Source organism: Saccopteryx bilineata, chromosome 3, assembly GCF_036850765.1.
Source record: "Saccopteryx bilineata isolate mSacBil1 chromosome 3, mSacBil1_pri_phased_curated, whole genome shotgun sequence".
Classification (NCBI taxonomy): domain Eukaryota; kingdom Metazoa; phylum Chordata; class Mammalia; order Chiroptera; family Emballonuridae; genus Saccopteryx; species Saccopteryx bilineata.
Genome location: NC_089492.1, coordinates 275,037,746 through 275,053,843, shown reverse-complemented (window position 1 = coordinate 275,053,843; position 16,098 = coordinate 275,037,746).

Below are 16,098 nucleotides of genomic sequence, written 5' to 3'. Positions count from 1 at the left end.
TTTGGGGTACCAGCGGGGGTCCTTTGTGTCACTAAGGTGACTAAGAAGGTAGCTCCCACCTCTATCAGGGATACCAAACCTCAGTCACTGTTTATAGAATGTTCTCGCTATGTGGAGGTATATGTAGGAATTTGTATTTCTGGAGGACTGTATATTATAGGGGAATAGGCATTTCTGTCTGTGTAGGGGATATGCTTATGGGATGGACCAAATCTGTCCTGCTTTGGCCTCTGATTCCTAAAATCTGCTCTCGTTAACAACTCACCAGACTTCCTCGGGCTGTGTCAGGAGTAAATGAGCCTGAAACAGCACAGGAGACTGCCTTCAACATACTCTCAACTTTAAAAACTAAGACAAAGAGAGCATTTGGCAAAGGACCATTCAGGTTTGGCCAAATCCAGGGCTTTGGAAAAATGTCTTGAGATGTTTCACCAAACCTAGAGCAAAGCCGGCAGGGACTGGCTCTGGTCATTATGGGTTATTTGCAGCTTGTTTCTTTCCAGAGCAATTATCTTCTAAGCTCCTCTGGCCCAGCCTGATTTCTGCAGCTGTTGTGTGCAGGTCCGTGCCTTCACAACCTGACAGGCATCTAGAGACGGCTCTGGCAGGAATGCGAGGGCCGCAGCTTCAGTCCAAGCCCGCGAGGACCCTGGACTGCTCTCTGCAGGTCCCAGGAGCATCCTGAACCGTGCCAGGGCGCATTGGGCACAGGAGAGGCAGCAAGTCAGCGTTCTCCCAGCTGGGCCCAGCCAGACTGGCAAAGTCTTGCTCACTGGAAGGCCAATACCATGGGATACCCAAGCTCTGACAGGCAGAGAGACACAGCAGGATGATGGAGCCTGGGCCTCTGGGGGAACCCTCAATGCACAGGCAAACTTGAGAAGGTGAGAGGCTTGGTGGTTGAGCCTTTGGGCTTTTCGCAGCTGGCAAATCGGGGCTCAGATCCTGGCCCACGGCTCACGGTGGTGACAGGGCCAGCCGTGTAAACCTCTGAGTCTCTGCTCCCACCGCCCCGTCTGGGCTCTTGTGCTCATTAAGTGTGCTCCCGTGTGGGACATTTCCTCTACGTGCATGGAATGGACCTTTAGACACCTTCTTACATCCTCTCCATCTTTTTTAAGTTTTGGGAGCTGCCTACCCACTTTCAGTCCATCTTCTGCTAAAACTGCAGCCCTGTTCACTGGTCTGTGCCTTGTGCCGTCCCCACGGCTCTGCCCACCCAATAGACAGTCACTCACGGACCTCAGCCCCCATGTCCACCCTTTACTGTGTGGGGTGGAGGCCACCTGCTGGAGACAAGTTCCCCAGAGACTTCCAAGAGCTCAAGAAGTAAATAAGTCCTCGGGGAGTGTATCCTCAGAACTTGCCTCTCGTCCTGATAGTGTGACCTTAAAGTCCATGTCGCCCACCTCTGTTCTCCAATCATGTGGCCAGACTGAGAAGGAAGGGGGAGGATTTTAAGCCATGAAAAGGCCAATTATCAGCACATATACCACATACGCAATGACCCTACTCCACCCACCCTCAGCACCTCCTGCAAAAAGTGAGGGTGGAGGGTGTTGAGACCTTCGGGAGAGGGTACCTCCAGGGGCACCCACACACTCTTTTCTTATTATTTCTGATTCGCATGCCCGTCAACACTTCCCAAGACAATAAACAAAACACCAAGGAACAAAGAGCAGCCTGCTCCCTGACACATTTATTTCCAGATGCCCTTGTATGCGTCTCTGCTCACCAAAGGGACTTTTCCAGCTACCCAAGTCAGTCTCAGGCTGTCCCCCGTGGGCCCACTCCTGGGCTGGGGCGACTTGTTCTTCCCCAAGCCAACCCTAAAAGGTAAGACCGAGAACAAGGGCTAACAAATTGTTCTGGCCCACGGAGCCTGTTTCGCCTGCTTTCCTTCCTGTTGCCCGACGATGGTAAATTGCAGGTACATCTGTTCTGAATATCGGCCCCTCGCCTTTGATCCTCTGCCCCGTGTCTGTCCCACAGCTGGGGACTGCCACGCCTCAGACACGGCTTCTGGCTCCTCTTGCGAAAGGCCTCGATTTAACTTAATGGACTAAACAGGGAACCATTTCTATATGATTAATTAATTAGGATCCTATTAAGAAGGATAATAATATAATAACTTAAATAAGACTGCAAGGCCTCGCTGCCAGTTTATAAAAAGACTACCAAGAATAGCACAATTACAAAGACATTAAAGACAGAGGGAGCATGGAGCAGTGGGCCCAGCTCTGGCTACGCTAGGCTTAGGTTGAGGGGTTCAATCCAGAGTTCGACTGTTTGACCTAAGATTTACTTGCCTTCTCAGAGCTTTCCTCCCCTTGGGCAGATGGCAAGAGTGAGGTGCATTTGTCAGTGCTGTTTGGAAATCCAACAGATGCAATGTATGAAAATTGCCCAGGACAAATAGATTTAAAATACATGGAAAATATTGCTCAGGAAATTCCAATACAGTAGCTGGTACTAAGGATAGAAATAAATAGAAAGAGGTCTGTCACCCTGGCCAGATAGCTCAGGTGGTTAGAGCATCATCCGGATACACAAAGGTTGCAGGTTCGATCCCTGGTCAGGGCACATACAGGAGCAGCTTGATGTTCCTCTCTCTCTCTCTCCCTGCCTTTCTCAAAATAAATAAATAAATAAATAAATAAATAAATAATAAAAATAAAAGCAGTCTGTCAAACATGGTCCATTCTGTTTTGTCAGCAAATGTCTTATTTTTCACTGCACTTCAGATCTGCACCTGACCTCAAGTCCTTTGGAAGTAAGTGATGGGCCCTGGCCAGGTGGCTCCGTGAACAAAGTGTCATCCTGGTGCACCCAGGTCTCAGGTTTGTCCCCGGTCAGGGCACAACTGAGAAGCAATCTATGAGTTCACAATTAAATGGAACAGCTAAGTGGAGTAACAAGTTGATGCTTGTTGCTTGCTTTCTCTCTCTCTCTTCCAAATCAAGGAGAGAAAAAAATTTTAAGTGGGTGAAGTCCCATCAAGAATCATCTTAGGCCTGACCAGGCGGTGGCGCAGTGGATAGAGCGTCAGACTTTGATGCAGAGGACCCAGGTTCGAGACCCCGACGTCATCAGCTTGAGCTCGGGCTCATCTGGTTTGAGCAAAAGCCTACCAACTTGAACCCAAGGTCACTGAATCCAACAAGGGGTTACTCGGTCTGCTGAAGGCCTGGGGTCAAGGCACATATGAGAAAGCAATCAATGAACAACTAAGGTGTTGCAACGTGCAATGAAAAACTAATGATTGATGCTTCTCATCTCTCCGTTCCTGTCTGTCTGTCCCTGTCTATCCCCCTCTCTGACTCACTCTCTGTCTCTGTGAAAAATACATAAATAAATAAAAAAAATTTTAAAAAAGAATCATCTTAGTTGATTACAAATAGATAAACAGTTTTTGTCTTCAGATGAGTAAATAACTTATGAGTAAAGGTGATTTTAGTTAGTAGATTTGCTGGTTGGCACTTGGGTATGTGGGCATTAGTACATATATTGGTGAATGGTCCAGGGCATCTCAGTGCCCCTCACAGGCCTCTCACCTCCCCCACACTGCTCCTTCTCCTCCCTTCCCCACCCTCCACACTCTTGGCAATATCACTACACAAGGTCATCCACCTTGGACCCTCAACTGACCTGGGACTGGTGACCCAATCCCTCAAGGCCTTGCCAGATATCTCTTCATCTAGACCTAAACTTTCATCTGTAAAGGACCAGATAGTTAATATATTAGGCTTTTCAGGCCATGTAATTTTTCAGTTCTGTCTTTGTAGCCTGAAAGCAGCCATAGATAATATGTCAATGAATGTGGCTATGTGCCAATAAAACTTTATTTACGGCCCTGGCCGGTTGGCTCAGCGGTAGAGCATCGGCCTGGCATGCGGGGGGACCCGGGTTCGATTCCCGGCCAGGGCACACGGGAGAAGCGCCCATTTGCTTCTCCACCCCTCCGCCGCGCCTTCCTCTCTCTCTCTTCCCCTCCCGCAGCCGAGGCTCCGTTGGAGCGGGGATGGCCCGGGCACTGGGAATGGCTCTGTGGCCTCTGCCTCGGGCGCTGGAGTGGCTCTGGTCGCAACATGGCGACGCCCAGGATGGGCGGAGCATCGCCCCCTGGTGGGCAGAGCATCGCCCCCTGGTGGGCAGAGCGTCGCCCCATGGTGGGCGTGCCGGGTGGATCCCGGTCGGGCGCGTGCGGGAGTCTGTCTGGCTGTCTCTCCCTGTTTCCAGCTTCAGGGAAATGCAAAAAAAAGGAAAAAAAATTAAAAAAAAAACAAAAACTTTATTTACAAAAACAGGTGATGAGCCAAATGTGGGCCAAGAATCTCAATAGTTCTTAGTCATTAGTGATTAGTATATTGGATCCAGAGGCTCACATTCTTACTTCCGGACTAGGGTTTTTCATACTTTATTTAGCCTTAAGTCATGACCAATGGGGGATGTTTTAGACTCCAGGAAAAGTGCGATATAAAAGATACTTGAGACGTAGGTGTCTTAAGTGTCTCTCAGTCACACTTGTGCCTAAAGCCCACTACACCTCATCGCCTCTAATGCTGGCATTTTCAAATCGAATTGCAGGAAGACTTCAAGCTTGCTTGTATCAGTGGCTCTCAAGCTTGAGAGTGCCACGGAATCCCCCAGAAGACTTGTTAAAACCCAGGTTACTGGGCCCCACTCCCAGAGGCTCTGATTTAGTAGGTTTGGGTTAGAGCCAGAGGATTCACATTTCTAACAAATTCCCGGGCAATGATCGTGATGTTGGTTTGGGGACCACGCTTTGAAAATCACACTGCTTGTTTAAAAAAATAAAATAAAATAATTAAATAAAGGTATACTGCCACCTAGTGGATTATTCATAGTAGTACCCTATGCCAACTTCCTTTCATTTTTAAAGTGCACTAAAAATCACACATCTTTTGTCATGGTGAAGAATCAAATTCATAAAGCCAATTTGTCATTTGTATACTTGGAATTCCATAACCACATTCTAGGTTTCTTTAAAGAAATGGTGGGTCATATTATTTACAATAACATGGCAACAATTTTAAATCAGCTTAAACCAGAAACAGATTCTTTTTCACCAGGGTAAAATAAAACACTTTAAATATCTAAATAGAATAAAACCACGGCTGGGTCTGTTCTCTAGCCACTCTTCTATTGCCAGATACACAGGCCTCTCCTGAAAAGCAAAATCCACACCTAAGCCCTTCGACCCACTATTGGTGAACCACTTCTATATGGTGCAACTGATGGAAGTCAGGACACAGGCCAGAATGAACCCGTTTCAGACCCTGGGCTTTGTGATCTCTGCACACACAGAACAGTAGCAATGGTAAAGGACCCTGGTGATAGGCCACTGTGCAAATATCTGCATCCCAACATACCCAAATGCAATTACCCATTTCCAACTACCCATCCTAGCAAAAGGCCAGGGTCCCTAACTCCACCTGGCACAGAATAAAAGGACACTATAGCCGCCAATAGCAGATGACTTGGGATTCCATGCTTGGCAGACTGCTGGATTCTTGTCAGTGTGGGGAAACATATTAGGGCTCTGCTACAAAGGATGGCGTGGTACCAGGAGAACGGAAATGACAGGGACCGGAACAGTTTTTGATGCCAACAGTTTATATTTGATCTCCAGATGCAGTGCAGCTGACAGCTAATTAGTTCAACTCAGATCTACACAGATTCCCCTACTTCTTTCCACACATGCTGTGGGCATGCTAGTGTGAAAATGTGTCTGCCTGGGGTTGTGCTTTGATTGAGAATTCTCTGGAATGAAGACACTTGGAAGCCCTGAGAACTCTGGAGCCCCGGCACGTGGAACATCTGGTGAGACAGTCTTTTCCCCTGCTGCTTGGCCCGAGAGCAGGTAACGCGGTGGTGGCTTTCCTTATTCGTGGCTGCTCCCAGCCTACCAAAGCTGGAGTAAATTGCTGTTTCGTGGTTCAGTGTACGAGGCCACCGTTAACTGCAAACCTCGGTGGTCAGGAGCTACTGGATGTGAATTCTGTGGCTACTAATGAAAAAGCAATTGTGGTGCATTAGCTGGTGAGCTGTCTAGGAGGAATGAGAAGGCCACGCAGAGCAGGATGGGAGCCCTCACTGACACGAGAGATCACATAATGAGACCGACATAGCTGCTCCCTCCCCTTTATGGCCAAATTCAAATGTTACATCTTCTGGGGAGAGCAGGAGCATCAAGACCCCGCTCTCCTCTGGCCTCAGAGGACCAGAGCTAACACTTATGGAGCCCTACTGTGCACTAGGCATTTTTAGATGCACTGTAGTCTTCACAACAACCCTATGGCTAAGGTGCTATTCTTACCTTCATTTTGCAGATGAGAAATCTGAGTCATGAAATCGATTGCCCCCACTCAAATGGCTAATGGATGGAGAAGCTGGGGTTTGATCCTAAAAGTCTGCCTCCAAAAGGTCATGCTCTTAACCAGTGGTCCCCAACCCCTGGGCCGCGGACCAGTACCGGTCCGTGGGCCATTTGGTACCATTCCGCAGAGAAAGAATAAATAACTTACATTATTTCTGTTTTATTAATATTTAAGTCTGAACGATGTTTTATTTTTTTTAAATTACCAGATTTCCACCTGACCTGTGGTGGCACAGTGGATAAAGTGTCGGCCTGGAATGCTGAGGTCGCCGGTTCAAAACCCTGGGCTTGCCTGGTCAAGGCACATACGGGAGTTGATGCTTCCTGCTCCTCCCCCTTCTTTCTCTCTCTCTCTCTCTCTCTCTCTCTCTCTCTCTCCCCCCCCCCTCCCCCACCCCTCTAAAATGAATTTTAAAAAAATTACCAGATTTCCTCTATTACATCCATCTAAGACTCACTCTTGACGCTTGTCTCAGTCACGTGATACATTTATCCGTCCCACCCTAAAGGCCGGTCCGTGAAAATATTTTCTGACATTAAACCGGTCCATGGCCCAAGAAAGGTTAGGGACCACTGCTCTTAACCACTACACCATAGTGAGTTAGACTCATTAGTCAGGCTTGGTCTAAACCATCCATGGCAATCCAAACCCTGGTGACTGGTCCAGGAAAAGGCAAGTGTGACCTTCACGCCCCTGTAGTAGAATTACACGTCACCCCTTTACCATGACTTCATAGCAGACTAAGTGATTTCCTGGCCTCTGACTTTGGGCTCAGCCACGTGACTTGCTTTGGCCAATGGGAAGTTTCACTACATGATTCAAGCAGGGACTCTAAATATGCTTGCACCATTGGCATACCCCCTTGTCCTAACAGGCCCTAGAATGAGGCATGGAACCAACCCAAGTTGGACTAAAGCCCAGAGCCAGGCCCAAGTGAACCCAGCCTTAGTCAGCAAACCCTAGCCAACCCACTAGTTGGGTACTATAAAGCATCATGCACTGATTCAGCTCGTGACCCCATTCTAGTCAATGATACACCAGGAAACTTTCCAGAATAAATGGAGCCTCCAGAGGATGAACATGAGGCCATTACCCCTTTTGACCTTGCCCTTGGCTTCATCCTTGGACACTTATGAGGACATAGTGCCTCATGCAGAGCAACATCTGGTGACCACAAGCAACAAGCACAAAGTCAAAAGGCCAATGCTGAGGAAGCCCACACAGAAAAAAGGACTGATCCTAGGTCCTCAAAGAACTCATCAAGCCACTGAACGATCTCCACTCTCCACATTTTTTGTGAAAAAAACAGTCTTCTCTGTTCCGGCCTGTTCGTTGAGATTTCTATTATGCACAGCCAAAGTCATTCCTGACTGCTATTGACTTTCTTAAGTACGGAAACACTTTTACAAATGCCTTATCTTCATATCTCCCTCTTTTCTTTTCTTTTTTTTTTTCTTCTTCCTTTTTTTTTTTTTTATAGTGAGAGAGAGAGAGAGAAGACAGGGACAGACAGGAAGAGAGAGGGATGAGAAGCATCAATTCTTTGTTGTAGTACCTTAGTTGTTCATTATGTTCTCATATGTGCCTTGACTGGGGGGCTCCAGCCTAGCCAGTGACCCCTTGCTCAAGCCATTGATCTAGGGCTCAAGCCAGTGACCTTGGGCTTCAAGCCAGAGACCCATGGGGTCATGTCTATGATCCCACCCTTAAGCCAGCAACCCCGCAGTCAAGCTGATGAGACTGTACCCAAGCCTGCAACCTCTAGATTTCAAACCTGGGTCCTCTGCATCCTAGACTGATGCTCTATCCACTGCACTACCACCTGGTCAGGCTATCCCTCTTTTTTCTTTAAATTGGTTGGTCTCTCCAGAAGAGCAGGAGGGAAGCCACTATTCGCTGTTAACATCAACCAATCGATGCTCTCTGCGCTCACCTTGGAGTGATCAGTTCAGATTCGCCACATGAGAAGCAGCTTAACTAACATCAGCCCTTGAATTTTGTTCATTAAGATATCCAAGCTCCTAGAACACTTTCTAGCATATCATAGATGCTCAATATAACGTGTTAAATGAATCATGTAGTTGAGTTGTCACTATTTCTCTGGGAATCTCTCTTGACCGTTTTGTCTTCACAAGGGGCCTCCTGGAAATCGCTCCCAAGAGAACTTTGTAAAGCCTGCATGTCAGACAGATGTTCCAAACTCAGTGGAAATCTTCTCATGATATGATTACAAACAGAAACCATCACAGCTTCATTAAGATGCAATTCTCATGCCATACAATTCACCTTTTAACGTGGATCAGTGGTTTTTAGCATATTCGCAGGGTTGTGTAACCATCACCACAACATAATTCAAGAACATTCTCATCATCCCAAAAGGAAACTCCATACTCATTGACAGTCATTCCCCACCACTCCCTCCCTCATCCCACCCAGCGCCTGGCAACCACTAATCTACCTTCTATCTCTATGGATTTGCTTGTTCTGGATATTTCATATAAATGGAATCATACAATATGTGGTCTTTTGTATTTGACTTCTGTCACTTAGCAAAATATTTTCAAGGTCCATTCATGTTGTGGCATGCATCAGAACGTCATTCCTTAATAACATTCCTTTATGTGGCTATACCATACCTGTCCATTCATCAGTTGATGGACATTTCTATTCTTTGGCTCTTTTATATATTTTTTTAAGATTTTATTTATTGATTTTAGTGAGAGGAGAGAGAGAAAGGTAGGGGAGGAGCAGGAAGCATCAGTTTGTAGTTGCTTCTTGTATGGGCTTTGACTGGGCAAGCTTGGGAGTTTGAATCGGTGGCCGCAGCGTTTCAGGTCAATGCTTTATTCACTGTGCTGCCCCAGGTCAGGCACTACTTACTATTATGCCTTATTAGCAGCTCTTATAAGTGATGCTGCTATGACCATTTGCTTACAATGTTTCTGTGGCAGTATGTCTTCAGTTCTCTCTGGTACATGTGTAGGAGTGGAATTGTTGCCTCATATGGTAACTCTGTATCTAACACTTGGAGAAACTGTCAGAGCAGTTGTACCCCAAAGCAGCTGCCCAGTTTTATTCCCATCAGCAATACATAGAAGGGTCCGGTTTCTCCACCTCCTCAACAGCACTTGTGATTATCTGTCTCTGATTACAGCTATTCTGGTGGAGGTGAAGTGATATCTCATTGTAGTTACACTTTGTTTTTCCCTGAGCATCTTTTTGTGTGTGTGTGACAGAGATAGAGACAGAGACAGAAAGAGGGACAGATAAGGACAGACAGACAGGAAGGGAGAGAGATGAGAAGCATCAATTTTTCATTGCAGCACCTTAGTTCATTTATTGCTTTCTCATATGTGCCTTGATGGGCAGGAAAGGGGGTGGCTACAGCAGAGCAAGTGACCCCTTGCTCAAGCCAGCGACTTGGGCTCAAGCCACGACCTTTGGACTTAAGCCAGCAACCATGGGGTCATGTCTACGATCCCACACTCAAACTAGTGACCCCACACTCACACTGGTGAGCCCGCACTCAGGCTGGATGAGCCTGCACTCAAGCCAGTGACCTCAGATTTCAAACCTGGATCCTCCGTGTCCCAGTCTGACACTATCCACTGCATCACCTCTGGTCAGGCTGAGCACGTTCTCATGTGTTTGTTGGCCATTTGTATCTCTTCCAAAAGTGTAAAGCCTGACCTGTGGTGGTGCAGTGGATAAAGCGTCGACCTGGAAATGCTGAGGTTGCCGGTTCGAAACCCTGGGCTTGCCTGGTCAAGGCACATATGGGAGTTGATGCTTCCAGCTCCTTCCCCCTTCTCTCTCTCTCTGTTTCTCCTCTCTCTCTCTCTCTCTCTCTCTCACTCCCTCTCCTCTCTAAAAAATGAATAAATAAATTAAAAAAAAGACCAAACAGCCTGACCTGTGGTGGCGCAGTGGATAAAGCGTCGACCTGGAAATGCTGAGGTCGCCGGTTCGAAACCCTGGGCTTGCCTGGTCAAGGCACATATGGGAGTTGATGCTTCCAGCTCCTCCTCTCTACTCTCTCTCCCTCTCTGTCTCTCTGTCTCTCCCCCTCTCTCTCCTCTCTAAAAATGAATAAATAAAAAAATAAACTTTAAAAAAAAAAAAGACGAAAAGTGTAAAGACATACATTTAATCATGTTCACATAAGCTAATTTTGCTGAAAACTTTTGTGAAGCTGCATTATGAAACCAAAATTCTTTTTTTTCCTACTGATCAATAAAATATTATTAAAACCTGATTAATTCACATGATTTAGAATGCCTGTATCAATAACAAAAGAAAAGGTGACGACTGTTTTCCCAGCCACCAAGATCCCATCACGTAATATATATGTCTGGCTTGGGAAAAAAATCAGTCCAGTTCAGAAGTGCAATCAGAATTAGTAAAAAGTCTTAAAAATGCTTAAATGGCTTTCAGTTACATGTAGTAACTGAAACTAGTTTACTGTGTACTTTAAAAGTACAACTTTTCTCACTTTTATATTTGTCTACTAATAAGTTTGTTCTCTTGAGTTGCTATGTGTCAAGCATGATACCAGGCTTATTCCAACTATTGGTTCTTTTTTTTTTTTTTTTTTTTTTTACTTTTTTAGATTTTATTTATTAGAGAGAGAGGAGAGAGAGAGAGAGAGAGAGAGAGAGAGAGAGAGAGAGATAGAGAGAGAACAGGGGAGGAACAGGAAGCATCAACTCCCATATGTGCCTTGACCAGGCAAGCCCAGGGTTTTGAACCAGCGACCTCAGCATTCCAGGTCGACGCTTTATCCACTGCGCCACCACAGGTCAGGCCCAACTATTGGTTCTTTTAAACTTCATGGGAACCCTATGAGGTAGCATGTGTGTATTAGTTATCAATGCCACATAACAAATCATCCCAAAAGTTAGTGGCTTAAAACAACAACCATAATTAATTATCTCTAGTGGTTTCTGTCAGACAGAAATTTCGAGAAGGCACAAGGGGTATGGCTTGACTCTACTACATACACATCTGTGTCTCAACTGGAGGTCATGGAATCTGGGGACTGAAAGACCAGATATCACTGGTAAATATCATCCATCTGGTAGTTGATGCTGGCTGTTCATTGAGACCTACACATGGCCTGTCCATGTTCTTCACTCTCTTGTTGGTGATCACAAAGGGTTATAAATATGCAAAAATTAAACTATTGTACACTCAAGATCGTTCACTTTACTGTATGAAAGTCAAAGTGTTTTAATTTAGCACTGTGGTTCCCATACTGAAGATTTCAATAAGCGAATTAAATTCCATACTCCACCCCTCAAGGGAAGAAGTATTTTTTTACAATGATTTTGTGTTAATGTTATTGCTAGGAAAAAGCCCAAAGTTTGTGACTTGGGTTTAAAAAAAAAAAAAATTATACTGATTTTTAAGCTATGCTCCTTAAGTGACACAAGGCGGCGCTAAACCCCTGCCGTGATCGCTTTGAGGCGCTGCTTTTCTTGCTCACCTCCTTTCTGCTTTCAGGCTTAATCCCTATGTTCACCGTCCTCTAAACTAGCAACCGGAGAGGACTAGACTGGTTCTTATTTAAGACCTTCTATTTTGTTATTATGAATGAGAAATGCTGATAGAGGATTTTGTAAAAAACTGTGGTATATTTTAAACATTTTACATTTATTTTACAAATATGTGGTGAACATCTTCCAAAAATTCTAGAGTATCTTTCTGAGATTGTTGGATATTTTTTTGCATCTCTCACCAAAGGACCATTTCCAGCTAAGAAACACACACCTGTCCTCTCCCAACTCACACACGGGTTCAGCTAGGGAAGATGCTGTCAGTGTCTTCCTGTTTCTTGGGGTCCATTGCAGCCTATAGAGCTCCCATCAGCCTGTATGTTTCCAAATAAATATATGACATCCCAATCCACAGGGACAAGACTAAACTAGTCATCCAAAATGTAAATATTTTTTATAGCTAAGAGGAGTTTTGTTTTGTTTTGTTTTAATGATTTGACCACAAATGCTCGTTCTATTACAGCAAAAAGTCAGGTGGGACCTCTGGTCCCAGATTCCTGGCTTCTACAAGTAGTTGTCATCTGTCAGAAACTAGATTTTGACTCTAACTGGAGAAGGAGCCCAGGCAGAGCTCACAATCCTGCGTGAGCGATGAGCTTCTGAAGGGAGCCCGAAGTACAAGGCCAGTGCTAGGAGCAAAGAGAGGTCTGGGGAGAGGGCGCTTCGGAGCTCCTGAGTCTCTGCCCCTTCAAACTTGCACACTGGCAGAGAGAGGAAGTCTCTGCTGGTAAAAAAAAAAAAAATACAAGACTTTTGGGGGCAGGGAGTAAGTCACATGGAAATCCTATCTATCTCAGAGATATCTGAATGTTCCGTAATGAGGCATTATCTTGATTTGGAGGGAAGGAAAGAGAGCAGACCAAGGAGAGGAACTGCCCATGAGTATAATATTTCTTTTCTTGCTTACTGTTACAACTCACATAGTGCCCACTACAAACCAGGCACCAGTCTAAGCACATTGCACCCACTGAAGCCTCCCAACGAGCCTCTGAGGCAGCTATTATTAACATTTTTTAGAACAGGGGAAACAAACACAAAGTGGGTGGGTGATTTTATGAGCTAATCTGAGTCCCCCCCCCCAAATTCATTTGCTGAAGACCCAACCCCCAATGTGACTGACTGTATTTGGAGACAGGACTTTTAAGGAAGTCATTAAGGTTAAGCAAGGTCATAAGGGTGGTGCCCTAATCCAATAGGACTGATGTCTTTATAAGAAAAGAAAGGGGGAGACACCATGAGTGTGTGAACACGGAGAAAGGCCATGCAAGGACACAGCAAGAAGGTGGCCTTCTGCAAGCCAAAGAGAGAGCTCTCACCACAAACCAACCCTGCTGGCCACTTGATCTTGGACATCCAGCCTTTAGAACTGTGAAAAAATAAATTTCTGTCATTTAAGCCACCCTGGCTGTGATATTCTCTTATGACAGCCCTAGTAATAAATGAAAGAACTGACATTTGAAACCAGATTGTTTAGCACCTTAGTCCATGATTTTACTGGCTTTTGCACAGAGCTTCTTGCCCTGAGACAGGAGAGAACAAGAGTCTTATTGGAGAATGAGCTACCAGCCAGTCCTCAGACATGTATTATATTTTCATGTCTACTAGTTCAATGTGAGTCTTTTTTATATCTTCTTAACTTCTTTTTATTTATTTATTTATTACAGAGACAGAGAGTGAGTCAGAGCGAGGGATAGACAGGGACAGACAGACAGGAACGAAGAGAGATGAGAAGCATCAATCATTTGTTTTTCATTGCACTTGCAACATCTTAGTTGTTCATTGATTGCTTTCTCATATGTGCCTTGACCACGGGCCTTCAGCAGACTGAGTAACCCCTTGTTGGACCCAGCGACCTTGGGTTCAAGCTGGTAGACTTTTGCTCAAACCAGATGAGCCCACGCTCAAGCTGGAGACCTAGGGGTCTCGAACCTGGGTCCTCTGCATCCCAGTCCAACGCTCTATCCACTGCGCCACCGCCTGGTCAGGCTCTTCTTAACTTCTTAATAACTGTTTTGATTTCTTTGTCTCTTAATTTGAACAACTGTATCAGTTCTTGGTAACTTTAATTTTTCTTCTCATTCTGAGTTCTATTTTCCTGTTTCTTCAATTAGATGCTGTATGTTATGTATTTGACGTTGTTGGGTACTGGGTAGTTGGGGGGTATTTTTTTTGTAATAATTATTCTTGATCTTTGTTCTAGGGTGTAGTTAAATTACTTATAAACAGTTTGATTCTTTTAGGGGCTGAACTTCTGAGCCTTTTAGGCAAGACCCAAATAGTGTTTACTCTAATGATAGTTATTCTCCATCGCCGAGGTGGGTGGGAAAACACTAGTAGTCCTGGCCTCTTCCAGAGTTCCGTGGGCAGCTGTCTCCTCTCCAGCACTCTGTGCCATGAGCACTTGCCACTGTGGTCTCCTGGGCTTTCTGTTCTATCTGCTCAACCAAGGGAACCATGGACTCCGCCTGGATTCTCCGGGATCACTGGCCTGGAACCATGGGCGTGCCATAGCCTGTAATCACTGGGATCACTGGCCTTTCTTGCCTGACTTCCAGCATCTTAAAAACTGTCATTTCATATATGTTATCCTTTTTTATTGTTGTTTCAATCATCATGGTAAATCCATTTCCTGTCACTCCATCTCGGTTGGAAGTAAAAGACTCCTATTTACTTCTTCAATGAGATTGTATCATCTTTTTTCACATAGGTCCGATGCCTTCTCATTACATTTGTCTAAATGTCAAACTTTTATTGTTGCAATTGGACTATTTCCTCCCATTTCCATTTCTGGGAGATTCTTTTCTTTTTTTAATTTTTATTCTTCCAAAATGAGAAGCGGGGCGGGGGGGGGGTGTCAGACAGACTCCTGCATGTGCCCGATCGGGATCCACCTGGCATGCCCACCAGGGGGCTATGCTCGGCCCCTCTTGGGCATTGTCCCCTGCAATCAGAGCCATTCTAGTGCCTGAGGAAGAGGCCATGGAGCCATCCTCAGCACCTGGGCCAAGTTTGCTCCAATGGAGCCTTGGCTGCGGGAGAGGAAGAGAGAGAAAGAAAGAGAGGAGGAAGGGTGGATAAGCAGATGGGTACTTCTCCTGTGTGCCCTGGCCGGGAATCCAACGTAGGACATCCACACACCGGGCCGATGCTCTACCGCTGAGCCAACAGGCCAGAGCCTAGGAGATTCTTTTTTTCTTTTTAAGATTTTTTTTCTTTCCTGAAGTTGGAAACAGGGAAGCAGTCAGACAGACTCCCGCATGCACCCAACTGGGATCCACCCGGCATGCCCACCAGGAGGCGATGATCTACCCATCTGGGGTGTTGCTCTGTTGCAACCAGAGCCATTCTAGTGCCTGAGGCAGAGGCCATAGAGCCATCCTCAGCGCCCGGGCCAACTCTGCTCCAATGGAGCCTTGGCTGCGGAAGGGGAAGAGAGAGACAGAAAGGAAGGAGAGGGGGAGGGGTGGAGAAGCAGATGGGCACTCCTCCTGTGTGCCCTGGCCAGGAATCAAACCCAGGACTCCTGCACGCCATGCTGACGCTCTACCACTGAGCCAACTGGCCAGGGCCTCTTTTTAAGATTTTATTTATTGATTTTAGAGACAGGACTCATAGTAGTTGCTTCTCACATGTGCCTCAACCAGGCAAGCCCAGGGCTTCGAACCAGCAACCTCAGCATTCCAGGTTGAGGCTTTATCCACTGTGCCACCACAGGTCAGGCTCTAGGAGCTTACTTCTAGAATAGAGAAAATGTATTGCTTTTGTATACATAATATTGTATTTAATTTGTTAACAGATATCCTGAATTGAATCATGCATTGGTCATAAATTTATTCAGTGTCATAAAACAAAGAAGGGAGGGCAGCATCTAGGGCGGGTACAGCTGCTCGGCTATGCCAACAGGGCCCAAGTCAGCTCCACTCCCCGCATGTTGACTTTAGTCCTCATGCTTGTTACTTCATGGCACAAAATGGCTGCTCCACTCTAGGATTCACATATGTGATCTAAGCAGAAAGAAAGAAGGAAGAAGCCGGGAATGGCAACTACCAGATCTGGAAAGCCAAAGATTTCTCAGAACAAATTAGATTGTCTTATTAGCCAGAACTGTAACATTTGACCACCTGTAACACCATGCCAGTCTT